This window comes from Drosophila navojoa, chromosome 4 (assembly GCF_054131105.1).
Source record: "Drosophila navojoa isolate 15081-1374.11 chromosome 4, UAZ_NAV_1.0, whole genome shotgun sequence".
Taxonomy (NCBI): Eukaryota; Metazoa; Arthropoda; class Insecta; order Diptera; family Drosophilidae; genus Drosophila; species Drosophila navojoa.
Genome location: NC_142892.1, coordinates 8,616,187 through 8,631,797, shown reverse-complemented (window position 1 = coordinate 8,631,797; position 15,611 = coordinate 8,616,187).

Here is a 15,611-nt window from a genome sequence, read left to right as displayed (position 1 = left end):
AGTGTAGAGTTCGCTGCCACCCCTCACAGCCCACACAGAAAGTCGTGCGAAACCCACCCCTCAATGCAATCCACAGAGAAAACTCTACGCTTGCCCCTACCTGTTGCCCCTCAAACACCCCAGGCATTGCCCCTGCGCACGCGCGCAGTGATGTTGCCCCTGCTGGGAAAATCCAGTGGAGAATTGCTCGCAGAGAGCAGTGAGCGCCGACGCGACTCGGTCGGGCTTCAGCTTGAGAGCGAGCATAAAAACACGAATGACTTAAGACACAAACGCGAGCTTCGGCTCTAGAAAGAACGAAGCGCATACAAGACTCTCTGGGCTTATGTGTGTGTGTGTGTGTGGTTGACTGGTGACTCAAGTGCCATGCCCAGATGCTATGGATAGAGCCTACGCTCTGCGCATGCCACAAGCAACGAATTGCATTTGTAATCATGCGGAAATGATCGCGTTGACCTTTCAGCAAGTTGCAGTCTTAACTCTTAAGGCTGAAGTCTCAAGACTGCATTCTGGCTCTGTTTATCTGTCTGTATGTCTGTCTGTCTGTCCGACCGTCCGTCTCTTTGTATATTTCTCTGTCTGCATTCCGCGGTTGCAATCTGCAAACTTATGATGGCTGCTGGGCCAACTGCTGTGGGCCGGCTACCCGTTCTCATCTGCAGCCTCATCTTCGGCTGCAGCAGTTGGCCGCGTTATTTGCATGATGTGGCGACCTTTTGATCTGCATCGGCGTTCAGTCAATACAATTATTGATTTGCTCAGCCTTTCTCCCCAACCAGGCCGTGCCAGATCTCGCCAAGGTGAATCTGAACCCTGTGGCCGCAATTTGCGGCTGACGTGCCTTCGCCTTTTGCACTCTGGCAATCAGCTTGAACTGCACCGCTGAAAGATTGGCCTGCCAGCCTACGTGCATCCCCATCCATTGCGTGCTCAGCTCTGGACCACAATTAGTCACTCACTCAAGGGATTAACGTGCTGCAGCCGCAGCGGCAACACATGGATCACTTTATTAAAGAGCTGCTGCTGCTGCTCGCCCAGCCAAGGCACATTTATATAAATGGCATTTTAATCAAAATTGTCGCCCGCGGTCGTTTATTAATATCGGGCATTATGAAAACAAATTGCACGGACAGCGGCGTTGATGGCCAGCAACAGCGAAGCTAACAGCAACAACAACAACAATGTTAGCGACGTCTACAAATTAAAGCTGCCTAAATGTTAAACAATTTACACCGGACACACACACACACATACACACATTCAGTCTGCTCCGTCTGGGCAGCGACGAGTCGGTGTTGTGCATTAGTCAGCCAGGGTTAAGCCAAAACTCGTCTCCGTTCTGGCCAAGTGGCTCTTGGTCAAGTGGTCTGGCCAACTGGGCAACTGGCCAGCCTCTAGTCTAGTTGATTTAATTTCAACGTCACGTAGTCTTCGCCGTCGCCGTCGCTGTCGTCGTCGTCTTCGTCTGATTTGAATGCATTTTTTCTGTGGTCGAGCATCTGAAATTACATGCCCCAAACCTGACTGCCAAATGAGAGCTGCGAACTGGGAACTGCAAGCTGGGAACTGGGCACCGGATTTCGAGGTCATGGGAAAAACAGTTTTCAGTTTCTCGTATTTACTTAGCATTTTTTATTTATTTTCATTTTGCATGCAATTCGCGAACTGCTGCTCAATATCTCCGACAAAGATCATATAAATAAAATACTTATTTTGCAAACATTTTGAAAATTACTTTTATGGATGTCAATATAAATACTCATTTTTTGATGATAAGATAATAAAGTTGTAGTTGAATGGAGTCGACTAGTATGCAGTAGAATGACCTGTTCAGCGACTGAGGAGTGTGGAAAGAAGGAGGTGAAGAGGGCATCAGGGAGGAGGAAAAGGCTGTGAAGGAGCAGGAGGAGACTCCTTACTGAAGAGAGGGAGAATAATAAAAAGCATTAAGTGAGATAAATCAGAGTACGCCTAGAAGGGGGAGGGGGATGCTGACAACTAGATGGCTTAAAATGTGTCAGGTTCTCTTCTGTGCAATTCTCAAAATTTATATGATTATAGAGATTTATGTTGTGATGAGAAGGGACGAAAGTAGTAAAGAGAACCAGCAGGATATTAATAATATAAATAAATCAAACAAGTCTGTCCATATATTTTTCTACTTATATGTTTGTTTGTTTTTATCAAGCAAATCTAAAGCTTTCATTTTGTCTGCAGTTCTTAATTGTCTCCCACATTTTGGTCTAGAAATCAATCAATCGCAGCTGGACTATAAAATTGCCCTTGCACAATCTTGTTGCTAATTTCCCGTCGAAGACTTTTCGGTCTGACAAACCGTGCTGCGAGCTGTAAACGCCGGCAATTGCGGCAAATTGAAATGCATTGAACCTTTCCAGAGACCAATTGAGCGCCCACAGCGAACAACAAGACAAATTTGGAGCTGTTAGTCGCAATTAGAGGATTGCGACTTGGACCTGGGCACATGGATTGTGTGTCTATCGTCTGAGTGGCTGCTTGGCTGGTCGAAGCTGTCGCCAACGCCATTGATTTTGCTATTTCATTCCCACACACACACACACACGCACACACAGATAAGAAATCTATTGACAAAAGCAAACACGAACAAAAGAGATTTGAATGCGTTTCCTGTTTCGGGAACAATTCAAATTAGCCAAACAAATGCGAACGTGAGAACTTCAATTGAGCTTGAAAAGTGTTAGATGAGCTGGCAGCAAGTGGCAGCAGGGATTACACATTCATACACACAGCCGAACAATGGATAGCAAAAAAGGACTTGAGATGGGCCACTTGGCAGCATCTGCTCTTGAGGCTTTGCCTGCGCAGCTGGCTTTTTCTCAATAATATTCGAATCGAGCTTAAATATTTGTGCCTTTTTATTAAAATGTGCTATAAAAATGTTGCTCGTAAAAGTGCCGTAAAAGCGTATAATAAAATTGAACTATAAATGTAATTTCATTTTTTAGTGTAATTTCTTTTTCAATTTGCAGTTGGCGCTCGTAAATAGTTTTGTTAACTTGTGCTTCAAATCAAAAATAAATAATAAAACCATGTGCAGCTGCGCGCTTTTAAGATCAATAAAAAGAATTATACACGTACTCATAAAGTAGATAATTATGTATGTGTGTGTGTGTCTGTGTGTGCCATGGCTGCAATTAAATATCAATTAAAAAATTGCAATGCAAATGCGCACGCACCCAAAAGTGCCAAAACGTAACGAAAGACTTAAGGCACAAACTTGACGCTGCGTGCGGTTCACCTTCAGACCCCTCGCAGCGTGTGTGTATGTAAATTATATACATATGGATACACACACACATACACATACACATAGACATATAAGCAAGACACATTCGCAACGCACTTAAGACGCAGAATTTATGAGTTGGCCAACGGACAAAACGACAAACTTTATTAAAAAATTACGAATTCATATTAAATACACTAACAAGCGAGTAATATGACTACGATATGACTAATGTGACATTTAGTTATAAGTATTAACTAATTTGTGTTGATTAAAATCAGTTGATATACAAGTATAAGACCTGACTTTAGCTCCTCTAACCTAGGCTACTTTGCTTGAATCAGAGACTTTACTGGTATATTATAAACCAAAAATATGTTCATATATAATTTGGATCAATGTTATATAGTTCAGATCTAAATATGTATCTAAAATTGCAGATAAACAATTAACTATAAGAAAATGTTGTCTTCAGGTAAAGTTCTTATGCATCAAGTTCCATCGGCAAGGGCATTCCACAGTCAACATTCACACAGAATTGCCTTCTCTACTTGCTATATTTTTTGGCCTACAGTCACAAGTTCAAGTCGTTTGTCATTTGCACACCCTGAGACTGGGAGCCTGGGCACTGCGACTGAGATTCTGAGATTTGTTGTGGCATTTGCATAAATGAATGCACCTTTAAATGGCTACTGGCACAATGCAATGCTACAGCTGCTGGCATACGGAGTAATTAGAATCTAGACTTTTAATTATGTAGCAAATGCCAATGGAAAAACTAAAGCTAAAGCCAAAGCCAAAGCGAGACAGTTACTCATATTGCAGCTGCCCGAAGTTTAGCTAAGACTCGCAATAAATGTGCTAAATGGCTTATGTAATTACCGCTTAAATGTTTAATTAAATGAAATTGAGTCATTAAACCGATTTCAGTGAGACATTGCTGCATAAGTTAATTAATAACTAAAGCATAAACGAGGCCGAGAATGTTGCTTGGCTAATCAATCTTTAATCTATTTAATTTATTTCAATATACATGCATGTATTTAGTAAATAATTGATTGCATTTCGTAACCAAGCTCAGTTGCCTGACATTCATTCGAAATTAGCAATTAGTCAACAAAAATGAAGATAAAAGCAAGTTAGTTAACATAGAGAAGAGCGATTTTAACAGTTTGCTGTTAAGCTAACAGCCTGCATTAGACTTTTATAAACAGCAAACAAAACCTCTTAACAGTTTACTATTGAGGTTAACAGTTTGCTGTTAGATTCAATAAATGTTAAATTTATTTGAATTTGAAGCGCTTTTAAATGGCAGCTTGATCTGAGAAGTATAATCAAAGCGATTAAATATGCATATAGATTATCAATGCAGTAATACAAAGCTTGTCGCTAAGCTATCAATTGCCATTTAAATGTAGCTTACTGCAGCAAATACTTTTGTGGAACTCAAGTTGAGCTCAGCATTCATTTTGATAGTTTGTTCGTTTGTCTGGCAGCTAGAGTTGCAGCAAATGTAGTTGCGTATCGTTTTGCCTAGGCCGTGCTGCCACTTCGAGTTGCACGCCCTCAAGTCTCGAGTCGAGTCACGCTGCAGCAGCAGTCGAAGTATTTGGCTTTATCTGGTTGTCTATAACTCGTATCTTGGCTGCCAGTGGCCTGTGGCCTAAATGGCTGGCAAAACATTTTTGAACAGGCAAAGCCAAGGATTTTGTTGCGTCTGCTGCGACGGAGTTGGCGGCCCACGGCGCACATTTGGCGCCATTGAAATTGAACAACATGCAACAAAGAATTGGAGCTGCAACAACAAGCAGCACAGAGCAACAGCAACAGCAACTGCAACAGCAACAATTGCAGTTTTGTCTTACAGAGAGCTACACTGATCTGCATGTCCACGACTTGGTTTTCGGTTTTGGTTGTGGAGCTCTATTTGGTAAAGCGATTTGCCAGCTTGGTGCCAAGTTATGCGGCGCCACAGCTGCCACAGCATCAGCATCAGCAGCAGCAGCAGCATCCAATGCTAATGTTGCTGTTGCAGCTGCAACACTGTCAATGCCAATGCCATTGCGTTTGTCATGGCATAGACATTGCCAAACAACGTCAACATTTTGGACAACCGGCAAACAACAAGGACACATTATCAAAAGCGCCGCATTTGCTTCCGCCATCATTAATAATATAAGAAGTTGCTGCTGCTGCTGCTGCTGCTGCTGCTGATGTTGGTGCAGCTGATGTTGCTCTTGTTCTGAATTGATGCTGTCTTCGTCCTCGTTTGCTGGCAGCAGCAACAGTTGCTGTTGCTGTTGTTGCTGTCATTTTGCAGCGGACTTTTAATTTATTTATGGCCGAGGATGACTTGCCAACTGTTTGCATTGCCGACATGCCGACAGTCCCCACCTCCCTATCCCTCTCTCACTCTGTCTATTGCTCACTCTCTCTCTCTCTCTCTCTCTCTCTCTCTCTCTCACCTAAATGGCAATTAAGCAAACAATTTATAGCTAAAATGTTGCATTTAATTAATGTTCGAATTGCACGCAGAAATTAGCAAACATATGTGAGCCACAAACCCAGAGACCTCACCAGTAAGCCCCACGATAACCCTCTAGCCGGCAGCCATACGTTCCCCGCCTCCCGCCTCCTGCTAGGTTGAGCAGGACTTTTGTTGAACGCCAGCAATTTAAATAAAACTTTTGCTTAATTGCATCGCATCTGGAGCTGTAAAAAACTCTCGAAATCGGTTGCATGTTGCATGCTGCTGTTTCACCTCCCTCCCCAATCTCTCTCTCTCTCTCGCTCTTTCTCTCAATCACGTTGTCGATGCTACCTACCCCGCCCCGACGTAGCCCCTCTGGGCTCTCGTTCAATGCTAAAGCCGACTGCCGTTTGTGATTTTGCGCTGATCGTTAATTTAAATTGAACACATTTTGGACATGGACTCGGCCTCTCGGCAGTCAGTTGGCGCTTTAATTGCACAGCCAGTCAGTCGCAGATGCACCTCCCCTCCCTTTGCCCTCTCTTTCTCTCTCCCTCTGTTAAGCCACGTCTTAAGTCTTGGCTAAACGATTTCGTTTAATGCAAGTGCCCATCATTTTGGGCCACTGCACGTGCTGAAAGTGATTTTGTTGCTTGCTGCCCGCCGGATATTTTGGTCATGGCGAACCGGCAATTAAAGCAGCATCTGAATACTCCTACCTACCGCACCGCCCCGTCCCTCCTATCGGCTGGCCTGCTGCCTAATGAGTTTTTAATTGGCCTGTGCCACATCGTCCTGCGCTTTAACTAATTTGTCGATCGTAGCTAAAGTGCATTTTTTTTTTATATCAAAGCGACTTTCTTCGCTTGCTCTTGGATAATTTCGTTGGCAATCAGGTAAGCAAGTAACCCGACCTGATTGAGCCATCAGGCAGCTGCCATGCCTGATCGATGCGTAACTCGAGAGGCTGCTTCTTTCTAAGCTTCGATTCGCACCTTGCACCAAACAGTAGAAGCTCTGCCAGCTGTGCGAGAAAGCACTTGAAAAAGTAGAGGGTATACTTATGGGTATATCCGACTAGGGGTACTTCAATGGGGAGTGCCAGGCTAGTAAGTACCCTGTCTCTTTAAAATGAACAGTCGGTTTTTATATTCCATAAGATTGCAACACTAAATCAAGTCTACATTTACCTCTTGTGAGGTTCAACTAGAATTCCTGTTAAATCAAATTCTTATTTGTTTATGAAATGGTTATTTCTGTTGAGCACATAAGCACTTCTCTTAATGTTCTCAGCTCTCGCGTTTCTCAAATTTGGAATCGTAAAATACATTTCTTTTTCCACCTAAAAATCAAGCATAAATTTCACTAAATTTTAGCTGGCAAGTTAATGTTATGTCGTTGCCTCCTCCTGCTGCTGCTGCTTCTGCTGTCGTCTGCCAAGACCCCATCTACCTTTGTCCAAGTTATTTTGATTTCAATTCGTGTCCGCAGCGTCGATATGGTTGGGCTTTGAGTGCGTTTGCGTGTTCCTCATCATTTGTTTGCAATGAAAATAACACCAACATAAACAACGATCGACAGGGTCCAACTGGGTCCAGCCTTTGCTCGAGGAGCAGGCATTAAAATGCATAAAACCCGCTGCGCATGCGCTTCCACTTGGCAATGGCCATTGTGGAATGGCCATGTCCTGCACTGTCCCTGGCGCCACACCCTGCTGTGGTCCAGACCGAGACGAAAGCCGCGCAAGCAGCGAACGAGCCTCAATACAGCACTCGTAGGCGGCAGTTGCGTTGATTTGTGGCAGTCCGAAAGGTAATCGGCCTCTAAGTTATGTCAAAGTCTGAGACAGTTTCTTAATTGCATTTCGTGGCCAGCCAAAGCTGCTTAACATTCACTTGAAATTAGTTATGCCAAAAATCATATTTAAAGTTTTAAAACAGAAGCCAGAGCAGAGCTTTAGCACTTTCAAATTAGTTAACATTGCAGGAAGCTGATTTTAACAGATTACTGCTAAATGTTGCAGCTGTTAATAAGCATAATTCTATTTGCAGGTTGACAGCGTTATTGAATAGCTTTTAACAGCTTGCTGTTATATATAAAATCTATTAAATTATTTGCATTACTGTTAAGTCTTACATTATTTATAAATTCCAGCTAGATTAACATAATTTTGATTTTCTTGCCTTACAGGTCTGCTAAAAATATGTATTTCCAGTACTTGCATTAAGATTTATTTGAATGTTGTGAAGAGTAATTATTTGTATTTCTTTTCTGCAGTTTCATCATTTTTTTCTCATATAATTCAACTTCCTACGTATTTTTTTAATCTTTACGAAAAATGTTAAGCTCTTTCCTTCAAAATTCTCATTTAATCCTTGATTTGAAGCACTCAGCCCAACAGAAAAAAAGCCTGGGCATTTCGCCTTCTCGAATTTCATGTTACGATCTCCTTTTTATGACCCAAAATGCCGAAAATATTTTACAGTTTATTATGGCTGATTGAAATTTGTGGTGCCCCGTCGCGGCACCAAATTGCATCAGAGTGCAAATGTGTGTTTGATGTGGCTGCAGGTGTTGAAGCAACTGCATTTTTATGATAAGATAGCGCCCCAAAAAAGGCGAAACTTTAATGAGCCAAAGGGCAGCGGCCTGTCGATGGCCAACGCAGCAGCAGGGGGCTAAACTTGGAGTTGGAGCTGGAGCTGGAGTTGGAGCTGTTGGAGAAAATTACGATGCTGCTGCTGCTGTTGCTGGATCCCATGGCGAGGCCATAAAGATTATAACGTAAAACGTTTAAGTGCCGTTGCAATGGAATGGGAATTATATAACCAGGTGAACCAAAGATTGAAGAGAATATAATCGGCTAGAAGTTTTCCTCAGGGGCAACAACTGGAGAAAATTGCAACTGCAACTGCAACCGCAACAGTGGGATTGCAGCTCAACGCCCACGCACGCACAACAATGTTGTGGCTGTTGTTTCTATTGGCTCGCAAATTGAGTTTGCAGTGGCTTTTGTTTGGCTTCGCCTGCCTAGACAAGTGCGTGGGCCTTGTTGCATGCCCCATTCCCGGCGGCAACAGCTGCCTGCCTGCCTCCTCTAAAAGGGTTTTCGACCAGGCTAGGAGCCGGCCTTACTCTGTCTCCCCGTTCCGGGCGACATCTGCGCCAGCAATCTAAGCCAAATGCGCAGACAACAACGTCGACAACGTTTGCTCGCTTCATATAAGGCAAACAGAGCCTACTGCCTCCACTCCGCGCAACCCCGTCACCTGTCTGCGGCCATTCCAGCCTCATACCTTGGCGTACATTGCTGTGCAGCTGCAGTTACTCGTAAAATGCTCTGCCTTGGCTCATTTATGGCGTTGCCTGGCAAATCTGCAGTGGATGGGCAATGGGCAGTTGGCAGTTGGCAGTTGGCAGTGGGAGAGTGGGGGAATGGAGGGCGGAGTGGGCTAAGGCCTGCAGGTGTTCCATAGACTGATGGGCGCCATTTCAAATGCCATTGCATAGCTGGGTGGGACGCAGCCACGCCCAAGCTCATTTAAAGGCGCCAACTGCCAACAAATTCAAATTAAATGCGTGGCGCGTCACATAAAAGTCACCTACTCTTTAGCATACTATGCAAATTATCGGCAACAGCTACAGCAACAACAACAACAACAACAATAATGGTTGACACATAAAATGCAAGCAAAGGTTGGCTGCTCGCTTGTCCGGCTGCTGGTCAAGTTGGCTAGTTGGCCACGTTGTCATCGTCGTCGTCGTCGTCGTCGTAGTCCGTTGGCCGTTTATAAAGTCAAAGGGGGCACATGGCGAGTTTTAACTGACAGACAATTACGCTAATGGGACACAAATGGCAAATTAATTAGCTGCGGGGCCAACCACCAAGCATTGTGCTTGGATGTTGCTGTTGACTGTTGAATGTTGCTGCTGCTGCTGCCTGTTGCTGCTGCTGCTGTTGCCTGTTGGTGCTGCTGCTGCTGCTGCTGCTGCTGCTGCCTGTTGCTGCTGTTAGTTTGGGCGCATAAATCACTGATGATGGCATAGCCAGTGTGGCGCATGGAATGAACCTAACACCGACTTCATAGACAACGGCAACTAACATATGCCAACTACTAACTTGAAGCTATTGCCAGAGTTTAGCCAAAGTATTTGGCAGCGCAGGATTTTTAGAAACTTGAAATTTGTGGACGTAGACAAATTAATACAAATATCTAACTAAATATGTGTTAATATATGTTTAGATCTAAATGAAAATAGCATAGATTGAGATAACTCTAGACTGAGGCGTAGATACTTAATTATATTTATTTTTCTACACGAGATGCAAGAGATACAAATTCCTAGACACTAGCAGCATATCATGTAATACCCAACTAATCCATAGACTCCTAATTTGCTTCAGTATAAGACTCCGACTCCCATCGATTTCATAGCTATAAATGCATTGACAACTATATTCATTCAATAGACAACGGCGATATCTTAAACTTTGATCTGTAAGCAGCTTATAAATCAGCGTTTGCCTTCGCATTTGCATTCGCATTGCTTGACAACTGTCAAAGCCTATTTAAAGCCGCCCGATGGACCAGTTAGCAATGCCAATTGGCTATAATTTTAAGCAGGTGCTGCTTAATAATCTGTTAATATACATATTCAATGTAAAACATCTTGTTTGGCCATTGTTGTTGCTCATGTTGCTGGCGCTGTTGTTGCTGCTGCGGTTGCTGCTGTTGGTTTTATTTCGGTAGCTGTGCGAATGTGGCACCGCCTCTTTGATTATTAAGCGAGCTGCGGGCGCTACAGCATGTAAATGTGTGTAGTGGCCAACAATAATGTCCATAATTACAAAGCGCGGCCAAAGTCAACGACAACAATGCTAACAACAACAGCATCAGCAGCAACAACAGCAGCAACAGCAACAGCAACAATGTGAACAATGGCTACGTTCTTATCGCTTACAACTTGTTTCGATTCCATTGACCAACTATGGCAAGACTCTTAATTTGGCCAGAAGTCACATTGTTGTTGTTGTTGTTGCTGCTGTTGTGGATTGTTTAATTGCCGGCGTATGCGGCGCCATAAATGCGGCACAATGCAGACGAGAACAGACAGCCGGACAGTTGGACAGCCAGAGCGATCCATAATTGCGGCTGAACTCCTATTGATGAGCGCACACTTTGAATCAGATTCGCACATGTCCATGTCTGTGGCTAATGATAGGCCCTGCCACCAGAGAAAAGAACATTTTGCCAGGCAACAACAGCAACAGCAGCAGCAGCAACTGGCTCAATTGGTGTGAAATTGGCCTTCCTGGAAGGCCCGGCGAGTCAGCGGAGGCCATGTAATTAGCTATGTTGCGCTCGGTCTTTTGGTGGAACATTTAGAGGTGTTGCCCGTCGCTGCGCATTTATCAGTGCAAACAAGCGCTAAAAGCGCTGCTGCCCCAAAAACAAAACAAAACAAAAAAGGGCAACAAAAATTGGTGCATGTACGCTTAGCCCTTTGGGCCAGAAATGTGTTTTATGCCATGGTCGGGACTAATAAGGATAATTGCTAGCCGGACGGGGCGTTAAGTGAGCTCAGCGATCAGCCGGGCGAAATTTGACAAATTGCCATCAGCTCTTACTGGAGTCGACGTGTAAACGGTTGCAGGTGTTTTGGCTGGGCGTGGCGTGGCCGAGGCCCATTGCCCAGTCGCAGCAGCAACAGTCGGAATTGCAGCAGCAGCAGCAACAATCGCAGTCGCAGTTGCGATTTGTATCGCTGTCCAATTAAGGCAGCAACATGCGCTGGCAGCAACATGTTGCCAGCTCTCGACTCTGTCCCGGCCACATCCAGCCGACGATATTGCTAACGAAGCACTGACAATGAGCGCGTATTGCCGTCAGTTTGACACTCCCGCAAAACTGAAAATATATATATACATACATATATCTGCGAATAACGTATAACGAAAAATTCATTACGATTTCGATTTAAGTTGAATAATTATTTATCTAGATAATGCTACTCACTCGATTCTCGTTCGCTTGGCTCTTGCGCCGGGTCCAGTGATTCATATCAGTGCAATTGCAGGCGTGTCAACGACGGCAGCAACTGTTGCTGCCTGCCTGCCTGCCTGCTGCTGCTGCTGCTGCTGCTGCTGCCTGCAATCACAGCCACTAAGCTGCAACTGCTGAGCCCCAAACTGAAAACTGAAGCTAAGGCCTGACATAAAACAAATAGACTGTCAGTTTATGTAGCATTTGGAATGACTAAATGTTGCCGTGATTGGATTTTGCATGGGCTTGTGCATTAGATAGCGTATAAATAGACGTTCGATATGCTCGGTCAGTGGGTGAAGTGCAGCAGCAACAGCAGCAGCGGCAACAGCAGCAGCAGCAACAGAGGGTGGGTTGGGCAAAAGAAAATGGAAATTAAGGCAAACATGTTAAAGGAGCTTATCGACTTATATATACATATGTGTGTACAGTGATAACTGTCGTGAGCGGACAGTCGTTGTATGTCTTTGAACTATTTCTATATAAATTTATGATAAATTATTGTAGAGTCCTTTGCTTCTTTACTCCCTGCAACTATTATAATGCCGCTGCATTAAAATATGCTCTCCACTCTTCTATGCATAACAAGAGCTCGGTATGTCAGCGGCATAGGCATAATGAGGCTTAACTGATTGGTTAGCTGGCTGCTGATGTAATGGGAATGTTTGTGTCATGATATCTTGATCGGATTAACACGGAGCCAGCGCCTTGCACTAACAAATCATGCGAATTGCGAATTGTGAATTGCGACCTGCACCTGCCAGCTGTCACCTGCTGTTGCTGCTGCTGTTGCGGCTGCTGCTGCTGCTGCTGCTGCTGCTCAATGACAGACGCCCACCTTTGGCCAGGTGAGGCGTGTCTGTTGGGCATGCTTAGCATATTTCTGATTCAATTACAAGCAGCACTCTCGCACACGACATACATACAAAGATATCTGCAGATCGAGCACTGGATACTGGATACCAAATTACAGCCCATAAGCGACTCACAGTGGAGGCATTAAAAATGCGTGAAAGCGCGCTGTGTTATCGCGGCCCAGAGTCGGACGTCGCAGAGCACGCAAATAAATCAAAGCTGGACCAGTTTCGCTCCAAGAGCGGCTCAATTGATAAACAACAACAACAAAAATAACACTTTTTATAAATACATTTAGCCAATGCCAGGCACAACAACAACAACAACAACAGCAGCAGCAGCAGCAGCAGCAGCGGCGGCAACAACAACGACAACTTTGTTAGGCAACGGCAAATTTTAGCCAAGATTTATGTGGCCATAAATGCGATTACAGTGCCCCAGCGAAACGTCAAAAAATAAATAAATACAGAAATAAAATAGGCAAAATAAAGGTAAATACAAAACTGTGCGTCCAGTTTGCACTTTACACGGTTTTGTAATTTATTTCTGACGCTTCGATTGCATTCTAATGACAAGTGCAGCTACGTCGACTCCGACGCCAATTCTTTGGCATAATTCACAGAAAGTTGCTGCTGCTGTTGCTGCAACTGTTGTAGTTGCTGTTGTTGCAACTGATGTTGTTGTTGCTGGTTGTTGCTGCTGTTGCTGCTGTTGCCACTGGCGGCGTTCACACTTCAAATTGCCAATTTGCATATTTTCGGCATACGTAATGCAATTGCAAACTGAAGTTGTTGCTGATGTGCGAGAAGATGCCCTGTAAACGATGTTCACCATGAATTCTCTACCCTAGCAATTATTTTGTGGCAGAATATTCCTTCCTCTTAAGTATATATGGAATTGTTCCGATTTGCATAGCAAACTTGATCATATCAGTTCATATAAGTAAAGTCAGCATTATTGCATTGTTATGTATAAATTCTCAACCAACACAAGTCCATCACACCCCATCACACTGCCCCACTGGGTATGGGCCACAGTTTATATTGCATAAATCAACGAGCAGGCAAGCAACAAGCCGACGCGTTTTCGGCGCGTTTTTTATCGCGCGCCTGCATCTCCGACTGGCAATTCATCTCATTCTCATGCACACTCAGATTTCGGATGTGGATATAAGCATACATATATGCGAGAATTTGTTAGCTGTACGCCGCATTTGCTAATAATTAATTCCGATTGCACATGCAAACGTTGGCAGACTGTGGAGGCGCGTTCGGCACGCCCATTTGGAAGGTGCCTTATGTGGGTGTTGCTGCTGTTGTTTGTCTAGTCTGGGAAGCTGTTGATGGGTTTGTTGTTGCTGTTGCTGCTGTCGATGCGGCTGTCGATGCTGATGTTGATGTGTTTTGACTGGTGCGCTGATTTACGGCCCAGCGCCTGCCGAGCAGCAATTTGTTTGGCTGCCATGCAGCAGAAAGGCAAAAGTCTAAGAGGATAGAGCAACAGCAGCAGCAGCAGCAGCAGCCAAGGCCAGCAGCGGGCACAAATTAACGCGCCAGTCGCCACATAACTTGCCGTACGCATAAAACATGTTAAGTAATCAATTGCTGAAGTGAAGAGGCGGTCACAAAACGTGAAGAGATCTGCGCTCTAGACCTGCTGCCAAGTGTTCATTGCCAATGCCAAAGGCAACAAAAGGGCTACAACCACGTGCAACAGCAACTGTTGCCAGTTGCTGCCACAGTCTGCCGCCAGTTGCCAGTTGCCAGTTGCTGTGGCAACTTCAAAGTGTCCTGCGGCATAATGCGCTTAATAAACCATGAATCACTGTCCAAGCGGCTGTCAGGCACTGCAACGGCAACAACAACAACAACAACAACAACAACAGCAACAGCAACTGCAACAACATTGGGGCAGCAACATTGATTTTGTCACGACGCAAACACTTTAAAAGGCACAATTGCTAAAGTGCGCGCGGCTGCGTCCAGTAAATGATGTGCGCATGTGATAAAGGGCCCGCAAACGAGCCCCAACAACAACAGCAACAGTAACAAAAACAACAACAGCAATAGCAGCAGCAACAGCTATAAGCCCTAGTTGCCAGTTGCTCAGAGTTCAGGCTTGTTTTGGTCGCCTTGTCGTCGCTTGAGTGGCATAAAAAACGGCTTGCACTTGGACTTGAGAGCGTCAGCATTTTAGCTTTTCAGCGTTTTTGAGCTGGAGTCGGGGTTGGAGTTGGACTCTGTGGGCCTTGGGCTCCATGGGGGCTATCAACATTCTCAGGTGCGCCTGCGCAGAGCCTTTGTTTGGCCAATGGGCAACTGTTGTCAGCTTCTTCTGCTGCCCAAAAATTGTAGTTGCTGTTGCTTCTGCTGCTGCTTTTATTCTTATTTTGTTTTTGTTTTTTTGTTTTTGCTTGCATTTCGGCCACAACCCTAAGCCCACCATCCAAGCTAGTTAAGTTGTTAGCTGCCCTCGGGGACCAGTTGCAGCTTCAAACCTCCAATTGCACAGTTGTATGCAAGTTCCCTTGCCAACCAGACAGCCAACCAGCCAGCCAGATAGTCAGCTCGCCAGCTAGCCAGCCAGCCAGGCAGGCATCATTAATCAGCTCGGGTTCATCAGCGGCAACATGGTTCATTAGCTTTGGTTAGTTGTTGCTGTTGCCGCGACGACTGCTGCTGCTGCTGCTGCTGTTGCTGCTGCTGCCGTGCCCGTTTGGCGGCCTGCTGTCGACGATTCTAATCATAAGGCACCGGCACCGGCAGCGGCAGCATTCGACTTTGGCTTCGTCTGCCGGCACACCGGTCGCCAAGTTAATTGGCTAGAAGTTTTACATAGACGCAACTGCAATAGCAACAGCAGCAACAACAACAACAGCACAACTGCAACATTGGCGGCAAAATCTGAAACATCTTGCCAAACTTTATACGTATGCTGTTCTATGTTGCATTTTGTTGTCGTTCAGCTTATTTGGTAG